We start from the raw sequence: 14,343 nt of genomic DNA, 5'->3' as shown, positions 1-14,343 counted from the left end.
TAGCTATATGTACGTGTCTCCCTTTGACCTTTACTAGATGGATGAAGAGATGTTCAACTCATATTCACATGTGTCAGAGGCCTAAAGGTGCTATGAGCTGAAGGAGAGTTTTCCTTCAACTCAAGCTGTAGGAATCTGTGCTTCTGGAGTAGCGAGATCCAGATGCTTTCTTAGAGTGGTTTTTATACAGGTCAATAAATACATGCAAGCAGATGTAGGTATCTAGGTAAGTGGCCTAAATAACTAAATACACAGTGTCTTCTGGTGTGGTGTAACAATGTTGTACTTAAGTTATCCTTGCAATACTGTTCTATCCAGTTCGGAGATCATGTTTTTGGATCACAGTTCAATCTCTGTTGCAGCTGCGAAATTCTGAGTCGACAACATTCAGTGCCATGTGTCACACATGTGTTACAATAATATATAACCATTAATGTATCGTACCAGAATGATGTCTAGGTAGTTATTGCGATGCACTAGTATAAATGGGAGAGGTGCAGAGAAAAGACCAGGCCTGGGGATTTGCACCAGGAACTCCTCAGGGTAGAATATTTACAATATTTACAGGACAAGAGGGGAGAGGAGATGAGCTTGACTTATTAAATTGATCATCCCTAACAAGAGAGGGACTTCCTTTTGTGTAATAATGCTGCTGCAATGAAACGGTTATCCACAGAGCCACAATGGAACTTCTCAGGAAAAACTGGTGACACAGAAACAAGGAAATGAGGTGGTGACTTTACAACTCCACCTGAGATTTCTGGCAGATTCTGTGTCCTGGTGAGCTGTGCTCAAAGTGGGAACAGGAGGGAGAAGGATGAAGGAATGGGAGCAGAAGTGTCTTTTCAGAGCTGCCCCATCTCCAGTCTAATTAAGAGCAGCCTCAGGGCTGTTCTAACTTCTCTTTGGCTGTAATGACCTCTAAAGGATTGTGGCAGCCAAAAATAGCTGGAATGCAACAGAATTACAACCACACCCCCCATGTCAGGGGTAAGAGGGAGGCTGGTGTAAAATCTACCATAAATGCAGTGGAATTAATTGTGGGGGAGAGCTCATTGCTCTTAATCATTGACTTTTCTCTCCTTTTAAATTTTAATTTAATGCCAGAAAGTAACAGACCCTTTCAAGTTCATCTGCAGCTCATTAGCTCTCCAATTTATTCAACAAAAACAAAAGCAGCCTATATGGCAACCATTATTTCAGAAATCCACAGCTGAACGTTAAAACCTTGGCAAAGTTGGGGGCCTTCTAATTACCTGCACAAAATTGCTTTTTAAATATTGTTTTGGGTCGTTCATGCTTTTGAAAGGTGTCAAGCCCAGGAGACAGAAATCCTCTTTTAAAATACAGAGAATAGAGACAGCGCAGGCCTTGACTGGTCATCATCCTACCAAAGTGCCACAACCTGCCCTACAGGGGCCACCTCTAGGGGGTCAAGAGAGTAGCTGTCATAAATATAAAGGGAAGGGTAAACACCTTTAAAATCCCTCCTGGCCAGAGGAAAAATCCTCTCACCTGTAAAGGGTTAAGAAGCTAAGATAACCTCGCTGGCACCTGACCAAAATGACCAATGAGGAGACAAGATACTTTCAAAAGCTGGAGGGAGGGAGAGACAAAGGGTCTGTCTGTGTGATGCTTTTGCCGGGGACAGAACAGGAATGGAGCCTTAGAACTTAGTAAGTAATCTAGCTAGATATGTGTTAGATTATGATTTCTTTAAATGGCTGAGAATTAAGCTGTGTTGAATAGAATGGATATTCCTGTCTGTGTGTCTTTTTGTAACTTAAGGTTTTGCCTAGAGGGATTCTCTATGTTTTGAATCTAATTACCCTGTAAGATATTTACCATCCTGATTTTACAGAGGTGATTCTTTTTTACTTTTATTAAAACCCTTCTTTTCAGAAACTGAATGCTTTTTCACTGTTCTTAAGATCCAAGGGTTTGGGTCTGTGGTCACCTATGCAAATTGGTGAGGATTTTTACCAAACCTTCCCCAGGAAATGGGGTGCAAGGGTTGGGAGGATTTGGGGGAGGAAAGACTTTCCAAACAACGCTTTCCTAATAAATAAACCCAGATAAACGTTTGGTGATGGCAGTGGAAGTCCAAGGGCAAAGGGTAAAATAGTTTGTACCTTGGGGAAGTTTTAAGCTAAGCTGGTAAAAGTAAGCTTAGGAGGTTTTCATGCAGGTCCCCACATCTGTACCCTAGAGTTCAGAGTGGGGAAGGAACCTTGACAGTAGCTCTCTCTCCAAGCCATAGACTAATCCTGCAAGGTGCTGAACAACTGTAGTAGAAGGCACTCTGCTCCTAGGAGGATCAGACACTTAACCCTTGGCACCTCTGCTAACAAGTTCATCTTGATACTTATACTGTTTTTTGTTAGTCTCTAAGGTGCCACAAGTACTCCTTTTCTTTTTGCTTTTGTGATGTAGACAAATCCAGTGGGAAGGACTGAGACCTAACTCATTTCACACAACCATGAGATGGTAACAAATTTCTATCATTCTTGTCCTTGGCTGGACTTACATCAGACTTACAGAATAAAGAGGCTGTATAAATACCATTGACAAGCTGGAGGATATTTAATGAGACACTTGCTAATTCTAAAAGCACTGGAGACTTTGAAAAATTTATTATGGGGCTATTGCTTCTCCGACTAAAATTTATGGCAAAACTCTCACTTTAACAGGAGCAGAACTGGGCCCTTTATTACAATGGAATTAGATCAGGGATTCAAGCGAACCAATTCCACGCACAGTACAGAACACAGCATGAGAGAGCTTAGTGAGAACACTCTGCCACTAATAGATTTTGCTTCTAAATGAACAAAATGGAATTAGGAGTTCAGATTATAAATCTCAATATACCAAAAGTCAATTATATGATTATGAGACCTGTGTAATAAATAAATCCTAATTACAACAATTCATTGCAATGATTCATTTGCATGGATTTTACTCTCATTATAGACAAGATTTATGTCAGCTGGTATGCAGTCAATGTATCCTTTTACCTGTATTAGATTTTATATCAAGTATTCATTTGAGAGAACTGGCTCCAGACCCATATAATGACAGGTTAGGAATTGTTTATAATTAATGCTTTCAAAAAGCAAAAAATCACTGGCTAAAAAGAAATGTCAGAATATATATATTTGCTTCAAAGGAAAACTTTTTAAAAAAAGGTGATTTCTATTTGGTGGATAACTACTCTGTTGGCAGTTATCACTTATACAATAGAGAAGAAAAATAATCTCACTCTGATCTGGTGGTTTGAGCAAGGAACTGGGAGTCATGTCTCCCGGGCTTCATCCCCAATTCTGCCATGAGTTACTGTAAACCGTGGGACATAAGACAAGTCATTTCACCAATCTGTGCCTCAGTTTCATCATCTGTAAAATGGGTTTAGTAATATGATTTTACTGAGATGTTTGAAGGTTAATTAAATTATTTGTGAAGCTCTTCAAGATTTTAGGATTAAAAGCACTCAAGACATGTAGGTGATTTTTATTACACTTCATTTTGGTTTTGAGTTAGCAAAGTACTCTGCAAGTGATAAACTGCTCTTTTAGTCATATATTCTCAAAATATTCAAATTTAACAAAGCCTACCCTGGGCTATAGACACTCTTTGTATTAAAAAGGTACAACTAGCACAAAACCAGAATGGCACATTTGTCCCGACCGCATATCAGACATCAGCTAGTCAGCATATTAGAAACCAAAAGCACCCAGGCTTCCCTCCAAAAAGCTCACCCCAATCACTTCTGCGATCCCAAAAAGACAGACTTTGCAACAATCTCAGAAGATCGAGAAAATCAGGACATTTCAGACCATGTGGGAATCACCAAAATGAGAGGCCTTCACAGAGGACATCTTGCCAATAGCTTCTTCTCTGATACATCAAGGAGCATGGGCATGAACACCTACCAATCCTAACCATGATAATACAGCCTGGGAAGAGAAGTGCCCGCTCAGGCAGGAAGGTCCAAGCCACTTTAAAAAAAGTTATACTTCACCAGAAATATCTCATCCTTCTTCTGGTAAAAATGTTGGTAGAAAAGAAAAAAGGACAGACCAGTGGCTAGTGGGCTAGCCTAGACCATGCAAGACTCATGTTCAATTCCTTCCTCTGCCAAAGACTTCTTGTGTGACATTGGGCATATCACTTAGTCTCTAGTGCCTCCCTTGCCCATCTGTAAAATGGGAATACCACCATTGCCTTACCTCACACGTGTGTTGTAAGGATAAACACATTAAAGATTATGGGGTGTTTAAATAGTACATTAATGGAGTGCCATATAAGCATTTAAGACAGATAGACTAATTTTCTTTGAAAATGAAGAAAATCCATGGGCTCATCCAAGTGTAAAAATATATATCTTTCACGTTTTAAAAGTATAATGTAAGATTATGTAGATTTGGAATTTGAAGAGTTCCACTCTGCAAATTCTATATATGTGTGGCCCCTTTAGTAATGAGCACCATCAACACTCACTAACTACAGTAGATGTTGAGGGAATTCAGCACTGTGAACTCAAAAAAGAGAGAGAGACTGAAATAACAAGCAAATATTGCAATAAAGAGAGTGAGCATTAATTTTTTTCCCTGGGTTGCTCTGGATTTTTCTTCTATCTAATCATACCAAATAATTGAAAGAAACACTGAACTTATTACAGGAGCTTCCAATACTGAGAGAAAAAGATACTGAATAAATGAGCAGAACATGAGAAAGTTTTTCCTGTGCTGCAGATCCTGACTCCAGTATTTGACTTTTCATGGATGTTCCACTGACGTAAATGGAAGATCCGTACAGGAAGGGAAAACAGAATATTAATAAAAATATGAGAGGATAACTTTGCTTAAATTAGACCAAGTGTTTTTCAAACAGTTCATCACGTTTATGGGGGGTCATGAGGCACTGAAAGTTTTATTACCATCTAAAGCAAAGAAAATCTTGCTCCCTGGCTCTCCTCACATCTTTACCCTTCAAGGTCAAGTATTCGCTGTCAAAATACATCCACAACAATAAGCCTATATAATTGATCATTGAAACTTTTTTTTTTTTACTCTTACTTTTACAGTAAATGGAAAGGGGTTCCCAAATGTTTTGATTTCAAATAAGGGTCACCAACATGAAAGGGTTAAAACATACTGAGCTGGGGTAAGCAATTAACTCTGCAGCAGTTGCACCATGAACACCTGATTGCCAATAGATGGTAATTGATTTTCCTGTATTTGTCACCTTTCTAAACATGACTGAATGGTGCTCAGATTGCTGTGACTCCATTTTTACAGCTGTCTGAATTCAATATATTCTCTCTAGAATCCATCGGTAGTTTTCAGTACACACCTTAAATGTAATTGCTCTGGTATTGCTAGATAACTTTTGATTTGAAATAGCATGTGAGCCTGTGGCCCATTATCACTGTGGCCATTAAGATCAACTACAGGTGGTGTCCTTCCTGTGAAAAGGGAGAGGGGAAGGATATATGCATCTTTTTGTTCTAGAATAGAAAACCTCTACTGCTAAGCACTGTAAATACTGCTGTGATCTAACATTTCCAAACAAGACTAAGGCTTTTAAGGGCTCATCTACATAATGGGGTAATGCACTATGAGGGACGGGGTGTGGGGGGGGGGGAGTGATTACGAGAGCACACTAATGTACTGTGCATTAATTGGTCCAGGTAGACCCTGCTGATGCACACCAAAGATTCCCTAGTGTGCTTTAACATGGTGCTGTTTATATGTTAAAGCGCACTAGGGAACCTTTGGTGCGCATCAGCAGGGTCTAAGTGAACCTATTAATGTCCAGTACATTAGTGCACTTTAGAAGCCAGACTACAGTAGAGTGCATTACCCCACCATGTAGACAAACCATAAGAAACTTCTGAGATCATCTTCAGGTGATCACTTCAGAGTAATATTCTTAAAATTTAAAAGTGACATCAAAATCAGTGAAAAGTAAGGTTCAGTTCTGCAGAACTAAATGGTATCTGACAAAGGAAACTACATCCTGGAAACAAACATCCTTCCCTATGCCACTGCTAATTTCCTTCCTACATAACGCAGCTACAAGTGAAGTTTGTTCACCTTTGTAACAATCACACCCATCTTTTGTATTTGTAAGTCTCCTATCACCAATCACATGCCTACCCACTCACTCAACTCCCAAAATAATGGTATTGATATTGCATAAAAGAAAAAAACAAACAAACATGAAAACCCAGGATTCAACTGAGACTGCTCAAGACCACTGAACAGTCACCACATAGAAACAACTTTTGGTTACTGTTACTGGCCTTGGCTAGATTTTTACCAGACATCTAGGTAGTAACTTTGGGGCCTAATCCTACATCCATTAAAGTCAATAGCTCAGAGTGCCCATCCTTTAATGAATGGTAAAAAGTACCTTATCAAAACAGTGATTCACTGGAGAATGAGAGAGAATGAAATTTACATCCCATCCATCTGCCATTTAATTACAAAACTCCTTCTGGATCAATATGAATGTTGACAATCTCTCTCACTGGGGGGCTTTGGCAGGAAGGTGGTCCAGAGGTATCAAACGTGGAAAGAGAGGATGGGGGTTTCCATTTTTTCATGGATATGCAGAACCCTGTTAGTGTGCATTCGACGAACAGAAGAGCATCAGGATTACAATTTCAAAGCAAAGAAAAACAATCTGAAAAGGGTGAGACACTCTATAAGCTACGATTGACAGCAATTAATTTTTCATTAAAATGAATATATTATGGGTTGGGTTTTGTTTTGGTTGGTTTTTTTTTTATTGATTTAGCTGTTTATCATGATGTTGAAGGAATTCTATCAACAACATGTCTGTTTCTAGAAAGCATCTAAGAAATGCTGCCATCCCCTGAATTCACAGTTGTATTTGGTATTTTATGAAGTACACCCATCAATTTAAACAAGGGAAACAGCAGCCCAATAAGAGGGAGAGAAGGCTGGGGACAGGGGAATCTGTTTTTGTTTTAAAGAGTGGGGGAAATCCCACTACAAATCACTTTCTGATATTGTCCCTAAAAAGTCCCCTGACCTACTGATGATACACACATTAGTTTAATGCAGGTATTTTAAACAAGGTATTCTAAACAAGAAGTATTTTCTTAAATAGAGTTCATTCTTAATTTCTCAGTTGAACACAATGCTTTAAAAAAACTTGATGAAAAAATAAGAAATGGATTTTTTCCCCTATTTTTAATTCAAAGACAAGAATCCAGAAGGAGAATGAATGAATGAATTGTGAGATGGAAAGATTACTGGAAATATTAACTGAATTCACTGAGCAAAGACACAAACCTTATTGTAAGCGTGATCAGATTTTGCAATCTGCTCTCATGACTGCTACTCAAAATTCAAACCCTGTTCTAGCACCTACATGCATATAAAGTATGGCACTCAGTAAGCAGACACGGTTGTAATAGACAATTAGTTATAGTGGTTGAAAAACAATTTATCAAGCAAACAGATTAAATTTGATACACTTTTCCTCTGGCTGCAACAGACACACACGCACGACTTTCATTCACGGTGATTGCTCCTGTGTGGAGCCTGGGAGCGATGGCTTGGTACATTAAACATATACTCTGCAAGGTCAAATCTTTAATATTTTATAAAGGTATGATGCAAGGGAAGTGTATGAACGGGCTGTTTCAGTCAAAAAATAAAAAGGAATGGTAAATGGCAAGCAGTGAGACATGAGGGATACAAAACCACGGACAGGGTAGTCAGTTATTCAAATACTTGTGAGAACAATAAAAGCCTGTTGTTTTTTTTAAAAAATCTACAGTAAAGGTAGCAATTAGAATTTTGCTCTCAGCTGCAAAGGAAAGACTGAGCCAAACTGCTTTCAGAATGCTCACCACTCACATCTTATCTTCTTGTTAGACCCATCCAAGCAGAAAGAAAGCAATAAGCATTCTCGAGAACAAATCACACAGCACATAAGAAGAAGCAGGTCTTGTGGGGAAGGCACTGGACTAATGTGCAGGAAATCTGGGTTCAGTTCCTGGCTCTGTCACAGGCTTCTTTAGTGATCTCAAAAAAAAAACAACAACAACAAAAAAACCCCCCACAACTTGGTTAGATGCCACGAAGTAAGTGGCAATGCCTTAATCATATGCGTGTTGTAAAGGTCACTAGGACCTCTTCCATCCTTATCAAGGGGAGTGCTAACCTTCTCTCCTTTCATGAAACTCAAGCAAGGCATTTTATCTGGCTGCGCCTCAGTTCCCAATCTGTAAAAATGGCGGTAACAATACTTCCTTTCTCCCTCTCTTTGGCTGCCTTGTTTATTTAGATTGTAAAATGATCAGAGCAGGGATATTCTTTTCACTTACTAGGTGTTTGTGCAATACAATCACATTGGGGCCTTGATCTTAGCTATGTCATTGTCATATAGACAATAAATATTAAAGAATAAAATTATAAAATAAATAAGTGCAAGGAAAGACTTGCTTACTGAACAAAATCAACCACCCAAGGCAGTATACACTAAGAAAATACTCTACAGTCTCATTCTGCCCTTTCATTCCCTGGGGGACCTTGCATTGATGTCAGTGACAAAGCAGCATGCCAGACCAAGGCCCTTTGTAACTGCAGACACACACACACACACACACACGCGTCATTAGTTGGTACGAGATGCTGAGAAGTTTGGGTCCCCATTCGTGGCAAAGCAGTCATCTGAGAAATGTTGGGTACTTGGGAAATACATGTGAACATTTAAAAGCTCTTAGCCTAAGGCGACAAAGGACTGGAGATCCTCCATGGATGTCCTCTAGCTGCCAGGCTGGGCCAACAACAAAAGTTCACCTACAGGCACAGGATGGGCGAATACACCAGTACTCAGATGGCATTCAGCTTTGGGAGCCTACTGTTTGGATGTTATCTGGGAACATGTGAATTCAGAAAAATGTAAAGACAAAATAAGAGGGCTAAAATGTGAATTGCAATGGCAGCTTCAACACCACAAGGCAGACAGAGGAGAAAGTATATTTTAAAAAGTTATTACAGGCATGGTTGCAAAATGGCTGAGTCACAGATCACATGATTAATGACCAAATTCAAGCGATGTCCTAATTGGAGGTGTAAGTAACATAGTAATAAGTGGATATAATTTAACCACAATGAAGAGCAGTAAGGTAGGACTGTTATACAGGTAAGTGACAAAAAGAAAGGGGAAGCTGCTTCATTGTACACCTTCTTACACTCTCCTTTTGTTGGCTTTTTTGCCATAACTCCACACTTCTGGCACCACCTCGTGGTGTAAATTGCACCCATTTACCTTCAACATACACCAATGTGCAATTTACTCCACCATTTATAGGTCACCTCTGGATTTGACCCCAAGAGTGTCATGGCATGCTCTTGTGAGACTTAAATGTACCCCAAGCCTCTACGCTTGTTTTGTCACCAAGCACTTGGAGCTGATAGTATCAGGAAAACAATTGAGAAATATGTAGCCAAATAAGACCAAGATTCAGGATATTTGGGAAATTAAGTATGAAAAAAAGAGCAAGAAAAGATCTGAATACAACAGAAAGTAGGTAAAATGCACAAAAAATCCTCCAACCCTTCTCTGTGGTCCTTTGAACTAGGGTAGAACTCTCATGGATTTCAATGGGAGATGTTCGTGTGAATAGAGGACAGTATAAAAGAAAGCTCACCCATCCCGACTACAGACGCCCATCCCTTCTTGTTTTTGGTGAGGTAGTTAAATGAATTAACGCATCATTTGATTACAGAGTGTATTTGAGTGGACAGTGCTAAATAAGTCTAATGGGAGTGTGCATGCATAGTAATTGGTGGAGGAAGAGAAGGAGAAGAGGTAGACGGTAAGTGTGCATCTTATAAATTGGCTGCCTGTTAGCAACAGAGCAGAGGAGGCTAAAGGTACAACAGTGACCTGAACCTATTCCAAATCTTGTGCTTCATAGGTTGAAAGCCAGCATTTCAAATCTACTCTCACATCCACAGTCTTGTTTTGCAGAGGCTAGTTGACATCTCAGTACCTTTGGCATATTCATTTCCTCCCACAGTCAAGCTGAGCGTTCTTTGCAGTACATCAGCTGTTAAACTGTCTTGAAGGCTAAGAGTCACATGTCGCTTCGCCGTCACTATTGTTGTACTGTCTAAGTAATGAAAGCATTCGTCACAAACCTTGTGGCAAGTTGACATACATGAAGGAAAATACCTTTTTGCCAAATAGCCCTGGCTAGACAGGCCTTCCTTCTTGACGGGGCAAAAAGCTTAGTAAGTTTCCAGCAAATAAAAAAAGGATTAAACATTTATATGGATAAGGATAATGTTTGTAGCACTCTACCCAGCACAGAAACTAATCTAAATCCTGATGTTTGAGGGTTACGATAATAAGCTGCAAACAGGGAGAAAGTACCCCAAACAGTACTGGAAAATTAGTTGCACTTTTTTGGCTGGCAGTGGTAATGAGGGAGATGTGAGGAGAAATTAGCCTTTCCTCTAAAAAGGACCAGTTATTGGCTACTGGTGAAGAGAACAGTATGTTGGACCCTGAGTTTTTTTGCTGTTGTAATTATGTTCAGATCCATAACACAATAGCACAAGAGGCTGGGGGCGAAGGGCACAAAGCAATAATTATTTTTAACAAGACCAAACTTAGGCAAAATCTTACAGCTGGCACTTTTCTTTTTGTATTTTTTCCAAGCATATGTTCTTGGCTGGACTGAGACTGCAAAACACACACACACACAGACACACGCACTTTCACAGTAGCCCAGCAAGTGAGGGTGCTCAGCCAGAGACCTCATAAATTGAGCAAACTAGAGGAGCTAACCTCACAAGACTTCACATCAGCCCAGCAAGCTAGAGACTGCAGAATCAGAGGCCTGTAGCTTAACATCAGGCCAGAAAATGAAAGGGGTTGAGCTAATAACTTCACAAATGTGCATGATTTATTATCATCCCAGCAAGGCTATATGCAGAACATGAGACCACAAGGAAACATGTTCATTATCATCCCCGCAGGACAGAGTTCCTGGATAAGTAACTTCACTGCAGTTTACCCCTTGACATCAGAGCAGCAAGCTAAAGATATACCAGCTGCCTCCCAAAACTCTGTGCCTTGACATCAGCCCAGAGTTGCTGAGCAGCTGTTATACCAGATGGGAGCATGGGAGAGTGACCCTCATTCTCCGATGCTGAAAGCTTCCTCTCCTGAGTTTGGGGGAAACCAGCTCTTCCTCCTGCTGCTTGTCATTGGCCAGTGAGATTAAGACCCTCATAGAGGGAGGATAGGGAGCAACAGGCAAAGCTGGTGAAGAGGCATTCATAGAATTCTCAGCCTTCCCACCAGTAGGAGGAACAGCACTGGTGCCAGGAACTATGTTATCTGCCTCCTTTTCTTCTTTCCCACTGCTGGTTTCCTCCTTCACTCAAAGTCAGAGGCAGATCCTGTTCCTACAGCTCTTCCCCACCCCCAGGGGAAACACGACTCTTCTATATGCCTTCCTCTAGCCAGAATCTAGGGGAAACAGAGTGGCCCTGTCAGTTCCTTCTTCCTTCCTAGAAGCCCATAGAGGAGAATACGAGTAGAGGAGGTTGCTGAGAGCATAAGGGATGTTTCCCCCTACAATGCTTTTCTGGGTGTAAGCTTGCTTGAGGACACAGACTCCTTCCAGATACAGGACTCCATTCTCTTCCCTGTTCTATGTCATGCCATACAAGTGATGCAGCGTCACATGACATCACACAACCCCTTCCTGCTTTGATCTAAGTTAGCCCATCCTTTGTATCATTACTCTCCGCAGTAACGGTCAAATACATGCAGAATGCCAAGATATGTTATGTGCTCAGTTGTTCCTCAGACCTATATAGTAATTGTAGCAGTGAATGCAAGAAGACAGAAGGATGAAGAAAATTCTATACAAAACAAAGGTGACATTATTATCAGCAGCAATTAGTCAATTAACCAAGTTAATGGAGTTCTATTTATCCCCTTTACAGTACGATTTTTGATGCTCTATTTGGAGCCCAGAAGTCAGCACAACAATGCACTGAACAGTTAAAAACTGTTATATCTTTACACATGGTAAACATGTTTGGAGTCTTTTAACCTCCACAAACTAACAGTTTATCAGGACCAAGGACAGGTCTTAGCATCACTAATTGCTGGCTGATTTTATGTTTTATTTACTCTATTTACTTAGAAGTCAGTGATAAGCAACTAATGAAAAAGATCTTTGCCTGGGTTTGCTGGGTACTGCATCAATTGCTATTCAAAGTTATCCAAATGTCTTGAATATTCAAGTATTCTCTGAATATTAGATGTGCTATAGACTTTGCTTTAGATTAGCTCTATTTCAGCATGGCTATTTAGAATGAACCATATCAAATGCACTACACTGGGATAACCTCCTAAAGATTCTCCTTATGTGACAGAGAACTCAAGAGACTGCTTTCTCCACTACTTCTACTGCAAAAGTCCTTATCTATCCCAACAGAATCATCCTTCTGCTTTTTGGTTGCAACATCACTGGGTCATCTCTCTCTCGGGTGCATAGAAGAGTTATGTGAATGTGTCACCCAGACATTATGGTGATAACAGACCCAACACTTTTTATGTTATTAAAACAAAGTTAATTGCTTACCAATTCACACAAACTAGTTTTTTCACTGAATAACTGAAAATGGTACAAACAAAGTGCACTATTCTTGGAAACTGCATTTACCTATATTTAAGAACACACTTTACTTCCCTTTCAAAATGTAAAGAACAGCAACTGATCTTCATTGAACAGGTATATGACGTTCCAGCCAAATTAAACCTTTTAAACTGCTTTTTCACTGTTCTTCAAAAAGACACTTTCACAAAAGAGAGACACTGTCTATTATCATGATGCAATATATCAGGAACCACATGTGTACCTTCAGAATTTCTTCTACACAGGTAAGAGACACAATCCTACACAAAGAGGATAGCACATACAATCAAGAAAGAGACTGATCTTCACTCTAAGAGACGTGAGCCTACACTACAGCATTAGGAAGACGTATGTTCAAACCACTGCTTTGGACCTTTTGTTGCTTTTGATTCCAATGGGATGTCTGTTTATGAGACTGGCTCCAGGGCCAGCTCTAAGAGAAAAAATTGAGAAGTGGTAAAACTACTGTTAAACTGAAACAATAAATTGTTTTGTTGACAATATTAATGCAGATGGCTTGAATGCAAGATTATGCACACACATTTCACAACAAAATCAGACCTTTCTGCACTGCAGACATGACTCTTCACTGGTTTCCTTTTAGATTAACTGAACGTAAAATCCCACAAACTGCACTGCAATGCTTTGACTCTGAAGAGGGATTCTGCAAAAGGGTAGCTGGAAAAATGGAACCACAAACTTTCCTATTGTATTCCTTTGAGCAGCTTCAAATCAAGTTTGCTCTATTCAAAAGTTTTGGTTTGCTTTTTAATACAAACAAAGCAAACTACGTCTGATCTCTGAAAATCAAGCCAAACTTTTCTTGTTTTCTATCATCACAAGCCATTGTGACCAAATCAAGGTGAGCTATAGTTGTAGTTAATATAGATGGACACTTACAAGTATATTTCTATACTGGTCAAGGTTACTGAGGAAGATGCACAAGCAGGGAAGAACCCAGACTGACTTTAAATTCATGGTTGAGTTTTTGTCTTCATTAGGAAAAAGAATCTCTTCTCAACTGTAAGCTGAACACATTTACCTTTCACTGAAACATAAACATGGAAATTTGTAATGCTATTCTACAGTCATTTTCCCAGTAGAACCATGCCTTCAAATGAATTTGTTACACCAAACACTCTGCCAGGTCATCAACACCTACTGCTATCGCACCATGATTTCAGAGCAGCGAGGAGGGTGAGCAACTGACAGCAGAGGCCATATGTTAATGTAACAGATTAAAATGACCTCTATTTTTAGTGTTTATAATCTTTACAAACAATTTAAAATATCTTTGCAACCTGAGAAACAACCACATTTTGTTTTTAGTTGTTTCCTCATCTGTACATGGAGAATTTTAATAACTCACTACTATAACAAACAGAGAGACACATACACACATGGTTATTATAGATGCGTATCATACACACACTCCACATGTAACCACATACACACACACAAATAGCTCATCATTAGCATGTAGCAGACCAACGGTTACAGTTGAATCTCACATTTACCCTGCTCCATTTTCAACAGCTGCACGGCCAGGCTTAAAGCAGACATGACCCAGCAGATCTAGGGTCATACTGATCTTTGGTTCTCCCTATGACATTTTCCTTTTGTTTGCCAGGACGAAACTA

The 14,343-nt window shown here is 39.7% G+C and overlaps 1 protein-coding gene and 1 non-coding gene across 4 annotated transcripts in view; both read right to left on the bottom strand.

Annotated features, from left to right (window-relative positions):
* Positions 1-14,343, bottom strand: part of KIAA0930 (KIAA0930 ortholog) — a 135,771-nt gene that overhangs the window by 59,345 nt on the left and 62,083 nt on the right. The gene's annotated exons all lie outside the window — the stretch shown is intronic.
* On the bottom strand, positions 8,097-8,221 carry LOC125630709 (U6atac minor spliceosomal RNA). Its single transcript, XR_007354761.2, has one exon. It is a non-coding gene; the product is annotated as a U6atac minor spliceosomal RNA (small nuclear RNA).

Source organism: Caretta caretta, chromosome 1, assembly GCF_965140235.1.
Source record: "Caretta caretta isolate rCarCar2 chromosome 1, rCarCar1.hap1, whole genome shotgun sequence".
NCBI lineage: Eukaryota > Metazoa > Chordata > Testudines > Cheloniidae > Caretta > Caretta caretta.
The sequence above is the reverse complement of the archived record's forward strand: the minus strand, read 5'-3'. Positions and strand labels throughout refer to the sequence as shown.